General features: G+C 51.5%; 1 non-coding gene across 1 annotated transcript in view; it reads left to right on the top strand.

The window, feature by feature from the left end:
• Nucleotides 1-5,816: 5,816 nt before the first annotated feature.
• Nucleotides 5,817-7,500, top strand: part of LOC124586190 — a 1,910-nt gene continuing 226 nt past the window's right edge. Inside the window, exon 1 of the ribosomal RNA XR_006975099.1 lies at nucleotides 5,817-7,500. This exon is cut by the window's right edge and continues 226 nt beyond it. This is a non-coding gene — a ribosomal RNA (small subunit ribosomal RNA).

The following is a 7,500-nucleotide window of genomic DNA, read 5'->3' as shown; positions in this document are numbered from 1 at the left end:
CCTATAACGTGCGTTTCATGAAGAGTTATGTCCAATATGCGACATTCCCGCTGTCCCTATACATGAGCTGCGAGCTGTACCACTTACGAGCTACAGACGCGATCGCGTTGCTCTCTGTACGAATGCAGATGCTCAGCGGTCAGCTAGGAGGCGCTCCATCCATGTCGGTACCGGTGAGCGTTGCACTCGCAGTCGCAAAAACGTACGGCAAGTATATTACTCGGAAGAGTCAATGACAGTCCAAGCCCCCCTGCGTGGGAAGAGTCTTTCTAGGCCATGACCCACCGGAAGGGCGCAGCGTCCCCCACCCCAGACATGTGACGTCACACTATCGGTATTGACGACTAGACTGATTCCTTATAATCATTTGCCATACACCGGTGGAAGCTGCCGAGACGAGTAACTACATGGCGGCCTCGCCGTGTCACTAATGTACAGAGATACAACAGTTTCGACTGGAACCGGATGAAACGTATACACGGCGCTGATTAGTAATAGATAGAGCCATCAAAATACAGATAATGTATACAACTGTCCGTATACATGCTGAAAGACTCTGCTCACAATCACAACCACACGTCAGCCAGACACTCTTATCACGCACTACTCTCTGCCTGTAACAGGCACAGAGACAATATGTAAGCACCAGCATGGAACAACACCCAGTGCATCCTCTCCGCCACATTAGACTATCCACACTATCATAACCAGACCGGGAGGTCCACTCACAAAACAGAATATCCCACCCTTCCGACAACCACCATTGCTCAGCTAAGCCACCAACACCCACACATGTCCTACACAGGGGTACACCCAACATCACAATACTGCCTCCTGTCACAGCACACAAACAATGGCAGGAATGAAAGACACAGGTCTGCCACAAGCATGGAATCAGAGCGCCGCCTGTTATGAGCCAAAGGTGCACCCTGACGTGGCAAATCAGATGATGCCGCAGTCATTTACTTACGATAATCACAATCAACAAACCGGCCCCCCCCCCCCCCAAAACACCTTTCCTTACAACAATGTGTACCTTAACCTAACCCGTATTGTGCCTTAACCTAACCCGTATTGTGCCTTAACCTAACCCGTATTGTGCCTTAACCTAACCCGTATTGTCCCTTAACCTAACCCGTATTGTGCCTTAACCTAACCCGTATTGTGCCTTAACCTAACCCGTATTGTGCCTTAACCTAACCCGTATTGTGCCTTAACCTAACCCGTATTGTGCCTTAACCTAACCCACGTTGTGCCTTAACCTAACCCACGTTGTGCCTTAACCTAACCCACGTTGTGCCTTAACCTAACCCACGTTGTGCCTTAACCTAACCCACGTTGTGCCTTAACCTAACCCACGTTGTGCCTTAACCTAACCCACGTTGTGCCTTAACCTAACCCGTATTGTGCCTTAACCTAACCCGTATTGTGCCTTAACCTAACCCGTATTGTGCCTTAACCTAACCCGTATTGTGCCTTAACCTAACCCGTATTGTGCCTTAACCTAACCCGTATTGTGCCTTAACCTAACCCGTATTGTGCCTTAACCTAACCCGTATTGTGCCTTAACCTAACCCGTATTGTGCCTTAACCTAACCCGTATTGTGCCTTAACCTAACCCACGTTGTGCCTTAACCTAACCCACGTTGTGCCTTAACCTAACCCACGTTGTGCCTTAACCTAACCCACGTTGTGCCTTAACCTAACCCACGTTGTGCCTTAACCTAACCCACGTTGTGCCTTAACCTAACCCACGTTGTGCCTTAACCTAACCCACGTTGTGCCTTAACCTAACCCACGTTGTGCCTTAACCTAACCCATATTGTGCCTTAACCTAACCCATATTGTGCCTTAACCTAACCCATATTGTGCCTTAACCTAACCCATATTGTGCCTTAACCTAACCCATATTGTGCCTTAACCTAACCCATATTGTGCCTTAACCTAACCCATATTGTGCCTTAACCTAACCCATATTGTGCCTTAACCTAACCCATATTGTGCCTTAACCTAACCCATATTGTGCCTTAACCTAACCCATATTGTGCCTTAACCTAACCCATATTGTGCCTTAACCTAACCCATATTGTGCCTTAACCTAACCCGTATTGTGCCTTAACCTAACCCGTATTGTGCCTTAACCTAACCCGTATTGTACCTTAACCTAACCCGTATTGTGCCTTAACCTAACCCGTATTGTGCCTTAACCTAACCCGTATTGTGCCTTAACCTAACCCGTATTGTGCCTTAACCTAACCCGTATTGTGCCTTAACCTAACCCGTATTGTGCCTTAACCTAACCCGTATTGTGCCTTAACCTAACCCGTATTGTGCCTTAACCTAACCCGTATTGTGCCTTAACCTAACCCGTATTGTGCCTTAACCTAACCCGTATTGTGCCTTAACCTAACCCGTATTGTGCCTTAACCTAACCCGTATTGTGCCTTAACCTAACCCGTATTGTGCCTTAACCTAACCCGTATTGTGCCTTAACCTAACCCGTATTGTGCCTTAACCTAACCCACGTTGTGCCTTAACCTAACCCACGTTGTGCCTTAACCTAACCCACGTTGTGCCTTAACCTAACCCACGTTGTGCCTTAACCTAACCCACGTTGTGCCTTAACCTAACCCACGTTGTGCCTTAACCTAACCCACGTTGTGCCTTAACCTAACCCACATTGTGCCTTAACCTAACCCACATTGTGCCTTAACCTAACCCACATTGTGCCTTAACCTAACCCACATTGTGCCTTAACCTAACCCATATTGTGCCTTAACCTAACCCATATTGTGCCTTAACCTAACCCATATTGTGCCTTAACCTAACCCATATTGTGCCTTAACCTAACCCATATTGTGCCTTAACCTAACCCATATTGTGCCTTAACCTAACCCATATTGTGCCTTAACCTAACCCATATTGTGCCTTAACCTAACCCATATTGTGCCTTAACCTAACCCATATTGTGCCTTAACCTAACCCATATTGTGCCTTAACCTAACCCATATTGTGCCTTAACCTAACCCATATTGTGCCTTAACCTAACCCATATTGTGCCTTAACCTAACCCATATTGTGCCTTAACCTAACCCATATTGTGCCTTAACCTAACCCATATTGTGCCTTAACCTAACCCATATTGTGCCTTAACCTAACCCATATTGTGCCTTAACCTAACCCATATTGTGCCTTAACCTAACCCATATTGTGCCTTAACCTAACCCATATTGTGCCTTAACCTAACCCATATTGTGCCTTAACCTAACCCATATTGTGCCTTAACCTAACCCATATTGTGCCTTAACCTAACCCATATTGTGCCTTAACCTAACCCATATTGTGCCTTAACCTAACCTATATTGCGCCTTAACCTAACCCATGTTGCGCCTTAACCTAACCTATGTTGCGCCTTAACCTAACCTATGTTGCGCCTTAACCTAACCTACGTTGCGCCTTAACCTAACCTATATTGCGCCTTAACCTAACCTATATTGCGCCTTAACCTAACCTATATTGCGCCTTAACCTAACCTATATTGCGCCTTAACCTAACCTATATTGCGCCTTAACCTAACCTATATTGCGCCTTAACCTAACCTACGTTGCGCCTTAACCTAACCCACGTTGCGCCTTAACCTAACCCACGTTGCGCCTTAACCCAACCCACGTTGCGCCTTAACCCAACCCACGTTGCGCCTTAACCCAACCCACGTTGGGCCTTAACCCAACCCACGTTGCGCCTTAACCCAACCCACGTTGGGCCTTAACCCAACACACGTTGGGCCTTAACCCAACACACGTTGGGCCTTAACCCAACACACGTTGGGCCTTAACCCAACACACGTTGGGCCTTAACCCAACACACGTTGGGCCTTAACCCAACACACGTTGGGCCTTAACCCAACACACGTTGGGCCTTAACCCAACACACGTTGGGCCTTAACCCAACACACGTTGGGCCTTAACCCAACACACGTTGGGCCTTAACCCAACACACGTTGGGCCTTAACCCAACACACGTTGGGCCTTAACCCAACACACGTTGGGCCTTAACCCAACACACGTTGGGCCTTAACCCAACACACGTTGGGCCTTAACCCAACACACGTTGGGCCTTAACCCGCTCTGTAATTGTCATACGACGCGTTAAATTAGTGTAGTGTTGCCTAACTGCAACCCCCGCAATATAGTTTGCTACTCGCACTGCCTGGTCCCCAGTGTATCGCTTCATGTTAAACACCTTGCAGCGATACACTGTAATGTGGATGGCAGCAGGACGTACATGCTCAATGCCCTTCGCAGTTGTTCATTGGCATTCGCATGGCGAAGCACTTAGCCTACGCTGTGGTACGGCCTGTGTCAACTGTCCGCTGATGTTGTACGTCCAAATCACACACTGTACTGCACATTGGTCCTCATGTACTGAATGATACATCGTGGTACATGTGACCGTACAACGACTGCGCCAACAACGGCGAACCATGCGGTCCAACTGTTGTGCACTCAGCTATGTGTCGTCTCCCTATAAGAGCCGGATTGCAGTGTGGTATGCCCTGGATGGCGATCAGCATGAGCCGTCTGTTGATGTAGTGGCGCGTGTTGTCAGACGTAGTCGTCTCTTCTCACACACCGTGACAGCATGGTGCACTGCGTTCCACATCTGCGACATGCGACAGAGGCCGGTTGACAGTCGTTCGCGCAATGGACATCGCATACGTACGGGGGCCACCTTCCACGTGTTCGCGAAGCGTGCACATGTTGTTGCGTGTATGTGGGCAGACATAGTGTGTCGTGACACCTGACACAGGCATGCAACAATCGTTGAATTTGCAAATGGCGATGGACGTCTACGTTTGCTGGTGACGTTACGCAAATGAACAACTGGTAAACCGTTGTGGTGCGGTTGTTCTCGCTAGAGGTGAATCAGTGATGGCGACGATCGGTTGAGCTACCAACCGGTTGTTTCAGCGATACCCACCATGCCCACGAACGTGAATGGCATGTGGGTGTGAAGCGATACGCGGCGGTGGCTGGGTGGGACCGTCCCCGGCCGGTGAGGGGGGGCCTCCCGGCGTGCTGGCCGCGCGGTGCGTGGGCGCACGCGCTACAGCCGGCTGGTGGGGGCGGCCAGTGGCAGGCGCGCCGGCCGACGGAGGCGGCAGGCGGCGCAGCTGCGCGCCGGCGCACCCTGCACGCGGCGCCGTGCGGCCAAAGTAGGTCCTCGCGGGCCCGGTGCGAAGCGCGGTGGACATCTGCAGTGTGCTGGTCCGATTGAGGACTGTGTGCGCTGAGGATGCGCCGCCGCCCGGCGCTCGGCGCCGCGACGCCGTCTGCTGCTCGGTCGCCTCTGCGGTTCTCGCAGGTGGTTTGTATCGCAGCTGTGCGGACGTGTTGGCGCGTGCGCTGTGCTGGGAGAGTTCGCTTCGGCACCCAAGTGGGGCTTTTGTCCTTCTGTGGCGCTGGCGTTGGAGCTGCCGGCCACCGTAGGTGGCGCGTGTTGTCTCCCGCCGGCAATGCCACGACAGCACGCTCCCGGGCCTCTGTCGGCAGCGGCAAGCTCAGTTGGGAGCACGGGTGGTCGCACCTAAAGCGTCTACTCGCCAAACTCCGGGCGATTGCGCCTCTCTCGAACCCGACCAAGTACTTAGGACGGCGCTGCGCGCCGCCGGGACCTGAGAGGGTTTCGAGGTGTATCGTGCAGGGGAGCTCAGCCTCCTCCTGTTTGCAGAATAATTGAGCGGACGCTTGCGTGTTCGCGCGGGCCCCCGGGACACACTCCCGGGCGGCCGGCTGCTCAGCTCTAGTTGACGCAGCTCCCTGGTTGATCCTGCCAGTAGTCATATGCTTGTCTCAAAGATTAAGCCATGCATGTCTCAGTACAAGCCGCATTAAGGTGAAACCGCGAATGGCTCATTAAATCAGTTATGGTTCCTTAGATCGTACCCACGTTACTTGGATAACTGTGGTAATTCTAGAGCTAATACATGCAAACAGAGTCCCGACCAGAGATGGAAGGGACGCTTTTATTAGATCAAAACCAATCGGTCGGCTCGTCCGGTCCGTTTGCCTTGGTGACTCTGAATAACTTTGGGCTGATCGCACGGTCCTCGTACCGGCGACGCATCTTTCAAATGTCTGCCTTATCAACTGTCGATGGTAGGTTCTGCGCCTACCATGGTTGTAACGGGTAACGGGGAATCAGGGTTCGATTCCGGAGAGGGAGCCTGAGAAACGGCTACCACATCCAAGGAAGGCAGCAGGCGCGCAAATTACCCACTCCCGGCACGGGGAGGTAGTGACGAAAAATAACGATACGGGACTCATCCGAGGCCCCGTAATCGGAATGAGTACACTTTAAATCCTTTAACGAGTATCTATTGGAGGGCAAGTCTGGTGCCAGCAGCCGCGGTAATTCCAGCTCCAATAGCGTATATTAAAGTTGTTGCGGTTAAAAAGCTCGTAGTTGGATTTGTGTCCCACGCTGTTGGTTCACCGCCCGTCGGTGTTTAACTGGCATGTATCGTGGGACGTCCTGCCGGTGGGGCGAGCTGAAGGCGTGCGACGCGCCTCGTGCGTGCTCGTGCGTCCCGAGGCGGACCCCGTTGCAATCCTACCAGGGTGCTCTTGAGTGAGTGTCTCGGTGGGCCGGCACGTTTACTTTGAACAAATTAGAGTGCTTAAAGCAGGCAAGCCCGCCTGAATACTGTGTGCATGGAATAATGGAATAGGACCTCGGTTCTATTTTGTTGGTTTTCGGAACCCGAGGTAATGATTAATAGGGACAGGCGGGGGCATTCGTATTGCGACGTTAGAGGTGAAATTCTTGGATCGTCGCAAGACGAACAGAAGCGAAAGCATTTGCCAAGTATGTTTTCATTAATCAAGAACGAAAGTTAGAGGTTCGAAGGCGATCAGATACCGCCCTAGTTCTAACCATAAACGATGCCAGCCAGCGATCCGCCGCAGTTCCTCCGATGACTCGGCGGGCAGCCTCCGGGAAACCAAAGCTTTTGGGTTCCGGGGGAAGTATGGTTGCAAAGCTGAAACTTAAAGGAATTGACGGAAGGGCACCACCAGGAGTGGAGCCTGCGGCTTAATTTGACTCAACACGGGAAACCTCACCAGGCCCGGACACCGGAAGGATTGACAGATTGATAGCTCTTTCTTGATTCGGTGGGTGGTGGTGCATGGCCGTTCTTAGTTGGTGGAGCGATTTGTCTGGTTAATTCCGATAACGAACGAGACTCTAGCCTGCTAACTAGTCGCGTGACATCCTTCGTGCTGTCAGCGATTACTTTTCTTCTTAGAGGGACAGGCGGCTTCTAGCCGCACGAGATTGAGCAATAACAGGTCTGTGATGCCCTTAGATGTTCTGGGCCGCACGCGCGCTACACTGAAGGAATCAGCGTGTCTTCCTAGGCCGAAAGGTCGGGGTAACCCGCTGAACCTCCTTCGTGCTAGGGATTGGGGCTTGCAATTGTTCCCCATGAACGAGGAA

This window comes from Schistocerca americana, unplaced genomic scaffold, assembly GCF_021461395.2.
Source record: "Schistocerca americana isolate TAMUIC-IGC-003095 unplaced genomic scaffold, iqSchAmer2.1 HiC_scaffold_544, whole genome shotgun sequence".
Taxonomy (NCBI): Eukaryota; Metazoa; Arthropoda; class Insecta; order Orthoptera; family Acrididae; genus Schistocerca; species Schistocerca americana.
The sequence above is the reverse complement of the archived record's forward strand: the minus strand, read 5'-3'. Positions and strand labels throughout refer to the sequence as shown.